Genomic DNA, 14,051 nt, shown 5'->3' on the forward strand with positions numbered 1-14,051 from the left:
GACTATGAGTTATTCCCTAATTGACAAATGGTCAAAGGACATTAATAAACAATTTTCAGAAGAAGTAATCAAGGCTATTTATAATCATATGAAAAAATGTGCTAAAACCATCTTGATTAGTGAAAAGCAAGTTTTTTTGTTTTTTAATTTTTTTAATTTTAAAATATTTTTCCATGGTTACATGATTCATATTGTCTTCCCTCTTCTCCCCCCTTCCAAGAGTGGACAAGCAATTACAATGGGTTGTACATGTGTTATTACTTGATACCTATTTCTATATTATTTGAAATGCAAGTTAAAACAACTGAGGTACCATTTCACACATCAAATTGACCAATATGGCAGAATAGGAAAATGATAAATGTTGGAGGGGATCGCTGGTGAAGCTGTGAACTGATCCAACTGTTCTGGAGGGCAATTTGGAATTATATCTGAAGGGCTATAAAATCATGCTTACCCTTTGATCTGGTGATCCAACTACTAAGTCTTCATCCCAGAGAGATTTTAAAAAAAAGGTGGGGAAGGATCTACATGTATGAAAATATTTATAGTTTCTCTTTTGTGGTGACTAAGAATTGGAAATTAATGAAATGTGCATCATTTGGGGAATGGCTGAACAAATTGTGGTGTATAGCGGTTATGGAATACTATTGTGCTATAAAAAATGATTGGAATTATTTCAGAGAGAGCTGGAAAGACCTTAATGGACTGATGCAGAGTGAACTAAGCAGAACCATAAAAATTTTGTACACAGTAATGACAATATTGTGGAATGATCAACTGTGATAGATACTTAACTATTATCCACAATACAACGATCCAAGACAATTCTGGGGGCACTTCTGACAAAGAATATTATCCAGAGAGATAACAGTTGGAGTCAGAATGCAGATGAAAGTATATGATTTTTCAATTGTTTGTTTTGGTTTATGTTTTGGGGTTTGGTTTTATAAGAATACTCACAAAAACGAAAAAAAATTAAAATCAGGTCCACTAAAGTTAAGCTGTCCCATATTTTTTGAAGGCTGTTTTTCTTTCTCTAATACACAGATTGATTTTGAACTCTAAATTCTATAGTATCAAAAACTGAAGTCCCTAACTGACTTTTTCCATTAATAAGGCAAATCCTTTTAAAGATATTAATAGTGGCTGGGTGAAAAATTCTTTCCTATTTTTTTATTTAGAATATTTTCCATGGTTACATGATTCATGATCCCCTCCCTTTTCTTCCCCACTCCTGAATCTGATAAGCAGTTCCACTGTGTTATACATGTATCATTGTTCAAAACCTATTTCCATGCTATTCATTTTTGCAGTAAAGTGATCTTTTAACATCAAAACCTGAATTATATCCCTATTGAACTACATGATTGATCATATGTTTTTCTTCTGCATTTCTGTTTCCCCAGTTCTTACTCTGGATATCGATAGCATTATTTCTCATAAGTTCCTCTGGATTGTCCTAAATCATTGCATTGCTACTAGTAGAAAAGTCTATTGCATTTGATTATGCCATAATGTATCAGTCTATGTGTGCAATGTTCTCCTGGTTCTGCTACTTTCATTCTGTATCAATTTCTGGAGGTCTTTCCAGTTCACAAAGAATTCCTCCAGTTCATTATTCCTTTCAGTACAATAATATTCTATCAGATACCACAATTTACTCAACCATTCCCCAATCAATGGACACCCCCTCATTTTCCAATTTTTGGTGACCACAAATAGGGCAACTATAAAAATTTTATACAAGTCTTTTTTCTTGATTATCTCTTTGGGACACAAGCCAACAGTGGTATGGCTGGATCAAAGGGTAGTCAATCTTCAAAAGCCCTTTGGGCATAATTCCAAATTGCCCTCCAGAATGGTTGGATCAATTATTAATGTATTAGTGTGCCAATTTTGCCACATCCTCTCCAACTTTTATCACTTTCCTTGATGTCATATTGTCCAGTCTCCTAGGTATAAGGTGGTATCTCAGCATTTTTTTAATTTGCATTTCTCTAATCAGGAGGGATTTAGAACACTTTTTCATGTGCTTATTGATAGTTTTTATTTCCTGATGTGAAAACTGGCTATTCATGTCCCTTGACCATTTGTTGATTGGGGAATGCCTGATTTTTTGTAAATTTCACTTAGTTCCTTATATACTTGGGAAATTAAGCCTTTGTCAGAGAGTTTTGTTATAAAAATATTCTCCTGGTTTGTTGCTTTCCTTCTAATTTTGTTTGCATTGGTTTTGTTTGTATGAAACTTTTTTAATTTGATGTAATCAAAGTCATTCATTTTACATTTTGCAATGTTCTCTCTCTCTTGCTCAGTCTTAAATCCCTTTCTTTCCCACAGATCTGATAGGCATACTATTCTATGTTCATCTAATTTATTTATGATTTCACTCTTAATATTTTTCCCATTTTGAATTGATCTTGGTATAGGGTGTAAGATGTTTATCTAAACCTATTTTTTCCCACACTGTTTTCCAAATTTTTAGCAGTTTTTATCAGATAGTGAGTTCTTGTCCCAAAAGCTGGGATCTTTGGGTTTATTGAACACTAGCTTGCTGAAGTCATTTACCCTTGGTAGTAGTAGTAGTAGTAGTCTCTCAATAACCAAGGATGACAATTGTCTTTGTGCGCTTTCATCTGTGATGTAGATGAGTGTGCACAAAAACACTTGTGCATGAAGGAGATTTAAGTGGAAAAGTTAATGCACAGAGACATTCCCACTCTCTCGGTGTTGGAAGCCTGGGTCCATTGGCACGAAAAATCGTTACGCCTGGAGACTTCCTCAGCTGCATTGGATGGCCATGTTGTCTTTTGTGCTCCAACATGCCCTAAGCACTCCACAGTGCTTTGCTGCATCACCATCTCAACCATTGAACCTTCTTACTGGTTTCTTCCATCTGTTCGGTTGAACCTTCTTATTGGTTTCTTCCATCTGTTCGGCCGAAGCAGTCTTCACATGCTGGATGAGCAAAGCCCTGGTTCACCAGGGGTCTACAAACAGATGGCTACCCTCACAAGGTTTAGCCAGCCTGTCAAAGCCATTGCCCGGGGTGTGGCCGCTGCTTCATGCTAGTAGCTACTGGGAGCCACAAGTGAGAGCTGGGTGTCAGGTGGGGGTCAGAGGTTGGAGAGCTGCCCTAGGAGGGCACGACAAGCCCTCCATACCAGAGATACTACTCCTCCCTGAGCACCCCATACACCCTTACCCTTGGTATATTCCATTGAACCACCCTTCTGCCTCTTAGTCAGTACCATATTATCTTGATGACCCACTGCTTTATAGAACAATTTAAGATCTGGTACTACTAGGCTCCTGGCCTTCACTTTTTTTTTCATTATTTCCCCTTGATATTCTTGATCTTTTGTTCTTCCAGATAAATTTTGTTATGATTTTTTTCTAATTCTATGAAATAGGGTTTTTTTTTTGGTAGTTTGACAGCTATGGCACTGAAGAAGTAGATTGATTTGGGTAGGATTATCAATTAGCTCATTCTACCCAGTAGCAATTAATGTTTTTCCAATTGTTTAGCTCTTAGTTTTAATTGTGTAAAAAGTGTTTTGTAATTGTATTCATATAATTCCTCTTTTTGTCTTGACAGATCAATTCATAAATATTTTATATACTGTCTAAATGTAGAAAAGCAGAAGGAGTTAATGCATCCTTTTCAAACCATGATACAATAAAAATTACATTCAACAAAGGGTAACAAAAAGACTAAAAATTAACTGGAAACTAAATAATCCTATCCTATAGAATGAATGAGTCAAAGAACAAATTGTAGAAATTGTTCATAATTACAAAGAAAGATGAGATTTTATACCAAAATTTGTGGGATGCAGACAAAGCTGAACTTAGGGGAAATTTTATATCTCTAAATGTTTACATCAATAGAAGAAAGAGCAGATCAATGAATTAGGTGTTCAACTAAATACTAATATTTTTTAAAACATTCATTTCAATGGGGTTATATTGAATGAAAGGATTGAATAATGGAAAATCAGTATTTTTTTAATAAACTGAGAATCAAAATGAATTTTAACAACTAGGAAGAGAATCACATAAGTAATATGTTAAATGAAAATATGAATTCAGTTCCAATTTTATTGTAACCTCCAACACTCCCTTCCACTCAACTAAGCTACAATGAAAATAGATATAAGATAAAAGAATTTTTAAAATAATTTTTAAAAAGCATTATTATGATTGTCATTACTGAACTTGAAATTTGGTGAGAAATGAATAAAAGATTAACTGGATAGGAACCTTTGAGACAATTGTCTATTAAGCATCCTATTAGAGAAATTTACTTCAGTTCTACTCAGTAAATAGCATTCAAATGCCAACTACATACATACATACAGTACAAGGTCCTGAGTTAGGAACTATAGGGTAAAATAAAAGAAAATTAAGACAACATCCTTGAGTTCAAGAAGACTCTCTCTTGCAGTGTTTTGTTACCTTCTTACAAGAATGTTACCACTCAGGGAATTGTAGGGAACTCAATATTGAGGAGAACCATATTTGCGTACTGAAGACCTCAGTACAAGATCAGTCTGACATTTCCTAACCATAGAACCTCAGACCAGTTCTTTAAACTCTCCCAGCATTGATGTCCTTATCTGTCAAATAAGCATGTCTAACTAGACAATTTTTATGGTCTCTCAAAGTTCTAGGATTCTGTAGAATATATTTACCTTCCAGAAAATATTTCTTCAGCCATTCCATAATAAATCAGAACATTCTAGTTCCCTGCTACTACAAAACCATACTGAGAAAAGACACATATATGTTGTGGCATGTGTGTTTATAAGTATGTATGTGTGTATATGTATATGTAAATTTAATCCTTATGTAAACTCTGGAATCCTTATTCTAACATTCATTCTTACTGATGAGTCATTCCCCAAAAAGCTCATGGTTGACTACTTCTTACTTTCAAATTCCTAGGGGTACTCCTGACAAGGTATTATATTTTCAGTGCTATCAGCTTGAACCACCACCCACTCACTCCTCTATTCTCTCTAATATGAATTAGCAGTTACAGTTAGTATTTCTCTTAGATCATTGGTGGGCCCATTGATTAGCACCTCACCATCATTTGTTCAATTAGCATTAATTAGCTTTTTACAAAAGGACATGGAAAGTTATAGTAATAAAGAATTACAAGCATTGTCCCTGAAACACCTGGAGGTGATGAGGAGGGAGGGAGAAGAATAGGCTTAAACTTAAAGCACTTGGTACAAAGTAATCACTCCCAAATGTGGCATGGACAATAAATGAACCCTCCCAGGTAGTTTTAATGAATTGCTATGCTAGGTCAAGCAAGTTAATTGAGGCTTTGCTCTTCATAAGGTTTGCCTGTCCAAAAACTCTAAAATGGACTCCCATCAATGGACCTCTGGTGTCTCACTTTTATAACTTTTCAACTCACACAAGGACACAACATTCCACTCAGGAACAAGAGGAACAGAAGCAATGACAGAGCTAAGTGTTTCTGGCTTAACTTTTGTCCTAGGTAGATAGAATAGACCACTGTCATTAGTTCTCTTTGTTATCCTCCTAGAGACTAACAACAATAATCTTTCCCTTCTCATCTAAAGGTAGATAAACAGGAAAGAGGGCTAACGGCTCACTTTAGCCGATTAGTGACTTTTGAATGCAAACTTTGTTCTAGTTCTGATTTAGCAGTCAATCAAAAGCCTGCTTCTTTACTGTATGGTGAGTGAACCAGAAATAGTCTATAGCAGTGATGATGAACTTTTTAGAGATGGAGTGCCAGGTTCTGCCCCCAACCCACCCCCCAAACCAAATGGCATGCCTGCCTCCCCCAGAGACTGGGTGTTGTGCCACTCCCCCTCACAACAAGTTCCAGGTATGCCCTGCCTTCCCCCTCTTTCCCAACACTGGAGAGGAAGGAAGCACTTCCACTGGGCTGATTGGCAGAGGAGTGGATGAAGTGAGGAATATCCTCAGCAACTTGAGAGAGGGAGAGGGAAGTGGCCCTAGCACTCCACTCCCCTCCAGCTCTGCTGCTTGTGATCTGCCCACCTTACCCCTTGTGCATTCCCATTGGGCTGCTGGACAAAAGGGTGGAGATATGAAAGAAGGTTGTCAGGCCCAGTGGAGAGAAAGAGGGGAGCAGCTCTCCCCGAGTTCCTCTGCCTCTCTAGTAACAACCTGGGAAGTGGGTGGCATGGCGGGGCAATTGTGGGCCCACCAAGAGTGCTCTCTGTGCCATCTTTGGCACCCGTGCCATAGGTTCTCCATCACTGGTCTATAGCCTTTAGAGTTTCTAAAGTAGAAAGCAAAGTACTCCACTACATATCATCATATACTTTCAGAAACTAACTGACCAAGCTTTCCCATGCAATTTCTGCTGCATGTGCTCTGAGTATAGCTTCCTTTGTCTAGTCATTAATTACATATCTATGGCACTTCTCCCTCTGTCTTTGACTTTCTTGGGGTATATGACTAGTGGTATATTCCTGATTCAATGGGTGTTTGAAAAATTTGTGACATTTTTAGTAAAACTCCAAATTTTTAGGACCCATTTACAGGTTCAACAACAATAGTGTATTAGTGTTATATTCCTCTCTTCATGAGCTTTAGGGTATTGCACAGGTATGGGTGAATAAGAACTGGACCTCTCCTTTTTTCCTTAATTGATAGCCAATGGCAGAGCCTGGGTAACCAGCCAGAAGTTGGCCCTCTACTCTTTGGAAGTGCCCCTAGGCACATTACCAAAGCAGGAGATTGGGCTCTAAATTTCAGCTGCCAAGTTATCAAGGGGTTAGCACCAGTATTTCAGGTTTTCAATTATACAGGGGCTTGCTTTATATATACTTTAAGTTAAAAGGTACAAATAAAAAATAGGAGAGATTATTTTTGTCTGAGATCTTCAAAAAATCCTTTGTTCTCAAATCAAGGACTTGCAGTTGTGAGAAGGCCATTAATCCAAAGAATTGTTCACTTGTGGGAGACAATCAACCTGTTCATAGAACCACTAAGGGAAACTTTGGCACCAAATGACTGATTCACCTTGGATCTTTGGGTAACACGGAAACCCTTTCATACTTTCATTCCTCAAGCTTCCTGATGGGAGGAGGATCGAGCTCTCTAAAGCTAGATATAATATTGACTTGGTTATGCAACATAATGAGTTTTATTGTCAATTTTTGTTTTAAAAGGGTGTACAGGGTTTTGCCCAACAGGAACGGGGAAGGTAAATGTAAACGACAGCTTACATCATCTCGTTACCTGTCACATGAATTATACCGGATCTTCACGTAAATATGTCACACACTTAAGCCATCTTTATCAATGTAAATAAGAAACCAGCTGCAAAATAATCAGTAGTTATTTGTTCTTTGCTGTAATGAATTGTAAATGAGTATGAGTGGTATGAGTTGATTTTATGATCTTCCTTCTAACAAAGAGGATTTTTGTTTTTGTTTTTTCCTGTTAGGTAGAAAGAAGAAAAAAAAATGATCCCTGAAGTCATGTCCAAAAACATTGTAATGATTCTTAATCACAAAGATGATTCTCTAGGTATATGTGGGAAATCTAAATGTGTAATGTAAATATCAGGCAGCTATGTGACTCAGAAGATAGAGCACTGGGCTTGGAGTCAAGAAATCCTAAGTGTAAATCCAATTTCAAACACTTGGTAGCTGTGTCACTCTGGTAAGTCGCTTAACCTCTGTTTGCGTAAATCCACTGAAGAAGGAAAGGGCAAACCACTCCAGTATGTTTGCCAAGAAAACCCCATGGACAGTACTGGTATGCTATGGTCCACAGGGTCTCAAAAAATTGGAAACAACTGAACAATAACAAAAATGTCAACAGAGATACAAATTCTAGTTTATGAATTTAATATAGTCACTATGAGAGGAACTCGGCTCAGTCATGAACTATCCTTATATCTTCCCTTGCCTTCCTGACTGTGCCTCCTTCTACGCTATCCCACAGATAAAATTCCAAGAACTTTTTAGAAACCAAATAGCTCAGACAAAGTATAATCTATTTTATTTTATAGGATTCCAAGAAAGGAGGAACTTCCACCTTGAGAACAGAGATTGTTTCACCATGTTCATTTATATCACCATAGCCTGGGACAAAATGTGGTATTCACTAGGTATTTAATAAATGCTTCTTGCCTGATTTCTGTCATAATCTCTAAGGATTCTTAAGTCCCGCGGAAGAAACTAATGCACTTAGATGAAATTCTGATGGTGCAAACACAATAGATGCCAGTGAACAATAAAAGGAAAATATCTGAAAAAGATTAATATAGTTGATAATGGATAGATTTTATATTTTTCAGGGCTTTGTATGAGAGAATCCTCAGCAATTAATTGTAGATAAATATATGAGAGTGCTGGATCCTATAAGAATATTGTCAATGAAGATCTGACAATAATCACAAAGCTGATGTGGCAGGATTTCATTAAAGTATTTCATTATGATAAAGGATTTCAATGATCAAGTCACTTAGAGGAATTGTGACTGGAAATATGCTGATCTTTAAATACTTTTATTATCAAACCATTACATCCATTTCATAAGAATTTACTTGTGAAATCTTTTGGGGGCACCTTCTATATTCCTAGGGATGTTCTAAATAGAGAGAAATAAAAAGAATGACCATCTTCTTTGTAGGAAAAATACTTTATTTTTGTCTTTTTAAATGGTGTAAGAGTTCAATGAACAATGGCATAGTAAAAGACCTACTATAAATCAATTCAGCAACATCTCACTTAGCTACTAATCTAAATTGTCTGGCTCTCAAGCAAGAAACTAGAATTAAGTAAAAAAGGCCCTGGGCAACTTTAAAACAGTTGAAGCCAAATCTATGAATTAAATCTCTCTACCTGCTATTGTGGCAACTAGGTGGCATAGTGGAGGCAGGTCTGGAGTCAGGAAGACAAGTTCAAATACAGCCTCGGATCATTATTAGCTATGTGATCTTGGACAAGTCACTTAACTTTTGTTTGCCTCAGTTTCCTCAACTTGTAAAATGGAATTGACATCTATTTCACAGAGCTGTTGCTGGTTGGCTTGTTGTGAGAACCTAATGACATAATATTTGCAAAGCATTTAGTACCACACCTAGCACAGAGTAGCCAAATATATAAATGCTTATTTCCTAATATGTACCTGAATTATTCATATTCGCATTTAAGACTTCTTTCTTCATTCGCTGGAAATTTACTGGAAGCTCTGGAGAGAAAGATAAAATTTTTAAAAAAGCAGCAAGGGTAAAAATTATGGTTGGACTGAATATTTGAGAGTTTGGTCACCAGGAATTTAATTTCTAAATTCCAATGAATTATTCAAGTCAGATGGTTTTTATAATAATTTATTTACAAATAGAAGAAAGTAATGAAATGAGAGGGGGAGAGAAAGGAAGGAAGTTGCCACCAAATTTAAAGGCAGTTCTTTGTGTCACTTCCTATGCCTTCCTTCCATCTTTACATATACCAATGGTAGCTTAAACTTGGCTTTGTAGTGCCCAGGGGGAAGTCAATTGTTTCTGATTTGTCACTTGCTAGCATAGACCTTCCTCCCCCACACTAAATCCTTAAATAGAGGTATATGCATTCCTGGTGGCTAAAAATCTAAAGAATAAGTAGGGTGGAGTTAATCTCAATTTCACAAAACAGAAATCTGATTGGAATTAGAATGGTCAGGGGGGAAAGGGGTGTCATAAGTATGAGCAAAGAAATAGGAAGTAGCCAAGAAATCTGAAATTCTCCAAAAGATATCTCAGCTGTGAAGAAGAGCCTCTGCCTGGAATCTTGACATTACATGCCTCTTCTGGTATTGTGGCTATCAAACTTCTCTAACTGCCCCACTTCTAGTCTTCAGCTCTTCAGATCACTTGCTGGCTACCTTGGCATCTGTTTGCTATGCTGTGGTGGTGGCTAGAAAAGTTCTACCAAAGAAGGATGAACTGAAAGTTCTTTAGTCCTTGCTAAGACTCCAAGTCTCAAAATCTAGCTAAAGACCAAAAGCTAAGCAGAGTGTCCCCCAGACTGACTATGTGATTTTGAAATTACTTTCTCTTGCTGAACAAATTGCAGTATCTGATGGTGATGGAATACTATCATGCTAAAAAGAATAATGAACTGGAGCAATTCCATATGAACTGAAAAGACCTCCAGGAACTGATGCAGAGTGAAAGGAGCAAAACCAGTAGAACATTGTACACAGAGGCCAATACACTGTGGCACAATTGAATGTAATGGACTTTTCTACTAGCAGCAACACAATGATCCAGGGGAATTCTGAGGAACTTATGAGAAAGAACACTATCTACATCCAAAGGAAGAACTGTGGGAGTATAAACACAGTAGAAAAACATTTCCTTGATCACATGGCTCGATGGGGATATGATTGGGGAATATAGACTCTAAATCAGCGGTTCTCAACCTGTGGGTCGCCACCCCAGCAGGGGTCGAATGACCAAAACACAGGGGTCGCCTAAAACCATTGGAAAATACATATTTCTGATGGCTTTAGCCACTGAGATATTGTGCTACTTTACAGCAAGATCTCAGAAAGAATGGGAACCCTGCTGCCCGCACATTGTACTAATATTAGTTACCTATCAGCAGCCCTCCCCCTATAAGGGGCGATGGATTTACCCTGTTGCCTGGAGACCGGACTCAAACAGGGACCCAGTGAGAGCACCCAGTCACTGGCTCCAGAGGGGTTAAGAACGAGTCCTGGAGTGGATAACTCCTGAAACGGATAAGGGAGCCAAGTAACCCCAGCAAAGTGAAGCCTCAGCTCAAGCTGGAGGGAGACAACAGGAAGAAGAAGGCAGCGTCTGCGGACCCCCTCCCCAGGTAGGACTTACCTCCCACCCCAGCACTCAGGTTGCCTCCTGCTGGATTAATATTTCTCAACATATAATTAAATACTGTTTTTGTGATTAATCACTATGTTTAAATTGTGTTTGATTTGTAGCAATGAGAATATATAATGCATATCAGGTAGTTACATTCCAAATCATAACTGTAGCAAAATTATAGTTTTGAAGTAATTTTTTGGTTTGGAGTCACTGCAACATGAGGAACTATATTGTGGGGTCATGGCATTAGAAAGGTTGAGAACCACTGCTCTAAATGATCACCCTAGTGCAAATATCAATAATATGGAAACCAAACCCAGTGAAATTGCTCATTGGCTATGGGAGCAGGGGAAGCAAAAAACATGAATCATTTAACCATAGAAAAATATTCTAAATTAATTAAATTTTAAAATGAAGAAATGAAGGGAAAAAAAGAAATCACTTTCCCTTACTTGAGAGATAAAGGACTTTTCCCCAAATATCTGATTTCACTATATTATTATTTCTACTCAATTCCCTTATGTCCTGTGTGCCAAAACTCATTTCAGAAGACAATGTCAAAGAAATACCACAGAACTGTGTGTATGTATGTATGTATGTGAGAGCCACTGCTATTTTCATCCAAGTCTCCAGTATCCTTTACAACTTGCCAGACAAATCTAAGTATAGAAACTTAACAGGGCAAAGTTATTGTTTTCTTCATTCAGGGAAGCATTCCTGCCTTTATTATTAACATGTGAATGACAGCAATCCTCTCAGACTTTAAACTTCCCTACATGCAAATAACAATGGCAATTTATAGCACTTTTGAGTTTTAAAAGTATTTTTATATTTGCTATCTAACTTGAAACAGACACTTCTATGAGACAAACAGCAGGACATACTTTATTATAATCCTCATTTTATAAATGAGAAATATGAGGTTCAGAGACCTTTTAGGTACAAACCCAACTTTATGTCACTAATTATTGGAAGACAGTTCTAGAATTCAAGGTTCTTGTCTCCTAAGCTAGGAAGTGCTCTTTCGATAAACCATAATATGGTGTCTAGATGATCTAGCATTATCAAGCTTTCATTTTGTCAAAATATGGATCCCACAACTTAAAGAAATTAAGGTAGAAATCCTATAACCAAAAAAAGATGTTCAAATCTCTCCCAGCTCTAACATTTTGATTTTAAGAAAGTTTAGTGTAAAAGTTTTCATTAACTTTTCCTTTTGATGGCAATAAAGTTTTGGAAAGCAAGTAAGAAAAGTTAGTTAATAAGCATCAATTAATTGCCTATGATGTGCCAGGTGTTATGTTATACATTGGAGATGTAAATAAAGGTAAAAAAAAACAATCTCAACTCAAGGAGTTAACAATCTAATGAAGTAGACAACATGCAAACAACTATGTACAAACAATCTATATATTGGATAAATGGAAAATAACCAGCTGGGAAGGCACATGAATTAAGGACTGGGAAAGGCTTTCTGTAGAAAGCAGAATTTTACCTGAGACTTGAGAGAAGCGAGGGAAACAAACCAGGAGGCAGAGATGAGGAGGGAAAGCAATACAGAGCATGGAAGACAACCTGAAAATGCCAAGAGGAAAGATGGGAGTGTCTCATTTCAGGGACAACAAGGAGGTCAGTGTGACAAGATGGAAGAAGAGATTGGAGGGCAGGCAATAAGTATACAAATACAAAAAGAATTCTGGCATCTAATTGGTACAATAAATAGAGCACTATGGTTGGAATTAGGAAAACTAACCTTCATCAGTTCAAATCTGACCTCAGACATTTACTAGCTGTGTGACATAAGGCAAATTACTTGGACCTGTCTGTCTCAATTTCCTCATCAGTAAAATAACCTGGAAAAGAAAAAGACAAACCATTCCAATATGTTGTCCAAGAAAATCCCAAATGGGGTCATGGAGAGTCAGATACAACTGAACAATAAGAAAAGGAATGAATAAAACCAAAGCTTAGGAATAAAAAAAATGAAGGCCACTATGAAATTTTAATGTATCTGGATTTACTTTTGAAGAATCCAATTCACTCAACTATGGAGCTTATATGACCCAAGAGGAAGATTTCAGTAATATAAAATTCAACAGTGGTCTGGTGGTTTTATATCACCCATTCATAACTATTTTCAAGACTTTTGAAAAGCTATAAGGATGGAGAAAGGCTCTTGGAAACAGTTCATTCCACTTTTGAAAAATCCTACTAATTATTAAGTTTTTTTTGTTAGAATCAAAATGTTCTTTTCTACAATGTCCATTCACTATTGCTCCAGGGACAAGCAAAACACATCTAATTCCCCCTCCACATAATGGTATTCAAATATATGAAGATAGTTATTATAATGTTATTCCTAATTGTTTTCAATTCCATATTCAATATCCTCTTATGTTGTGTTTCTGAATCATTTCACCATTCTAATAACTCTCTCAGTAAAGAAATTCACCTTCATCAAAAAACTTAAAACCACTTTCCAAGAGCTCCTTCTTCTTCCCTTATTTCTTCTCCCTGCCCCATTTCTTACTTTATCCCATATCTAATAAAGATGAAACCTTTTTTTATGCTAAGGCAAACCTCTTCACATGCATGCTTGATTCCTTCTCATCCTGTCTTTCTAATAATTTAACCTCTCTTCTCTATCTTATCTTCAGTTTTTCCCAACCTAGTCATTATGGGCTTGCCCATTTCTCTCCCATCCTTACAAATACCTTCACTTGATTCTACCATCTTTGCCAGATATTACCCTATATCTCCCTATCCTCTTTTCAGTTGAACTCCTTGAGAAAGCAATCTATAACCAATGCATCCACTTTTTCTCCTTTCACTCCCTTTTAAACCTTCTGTGTACTAGTCTTCTAGATGAAGAAAAAAATCTGAGTTCTGATCTCATCATTTATCTGAAAGTGTTTTCTTCAGTCACCAATGACCTCTCTCTTTTTTTAAACCCTTACATCCATCTTAGAATCAATATTGTGTATTGGTTCCAAGGCAGAAGAGTGGTATGGAAGAGATAGGCAACTGGGGTTATGTGACTTACCCAGCTCACACAGCTGGATTTGAACCCAGGACCTTCCATCTCCAAGTCTGGCTTTCTAACTACTGAGCAACCTAGCTGTCATCTAATTCCCAATATTATGACCTTTTTCTCATTCCTCATATTTCTTGACTTCTCTGAAAATTCTGACAT

This window comes from Monodelphis domestica, chromosome 1, assembly GCF_027887165.1.
Source record: "Monodelphis domestica isolate mMonDom1 chromosome 1, mMonDom1.pri, whole genome shotgun sequence".
Lineage (NCBI taxonomy): Eukaryota > Metazoa > Chordata > Mammalia > Didelphimorphia > Didelphidae > Monodelphis > Monodelphis domestica.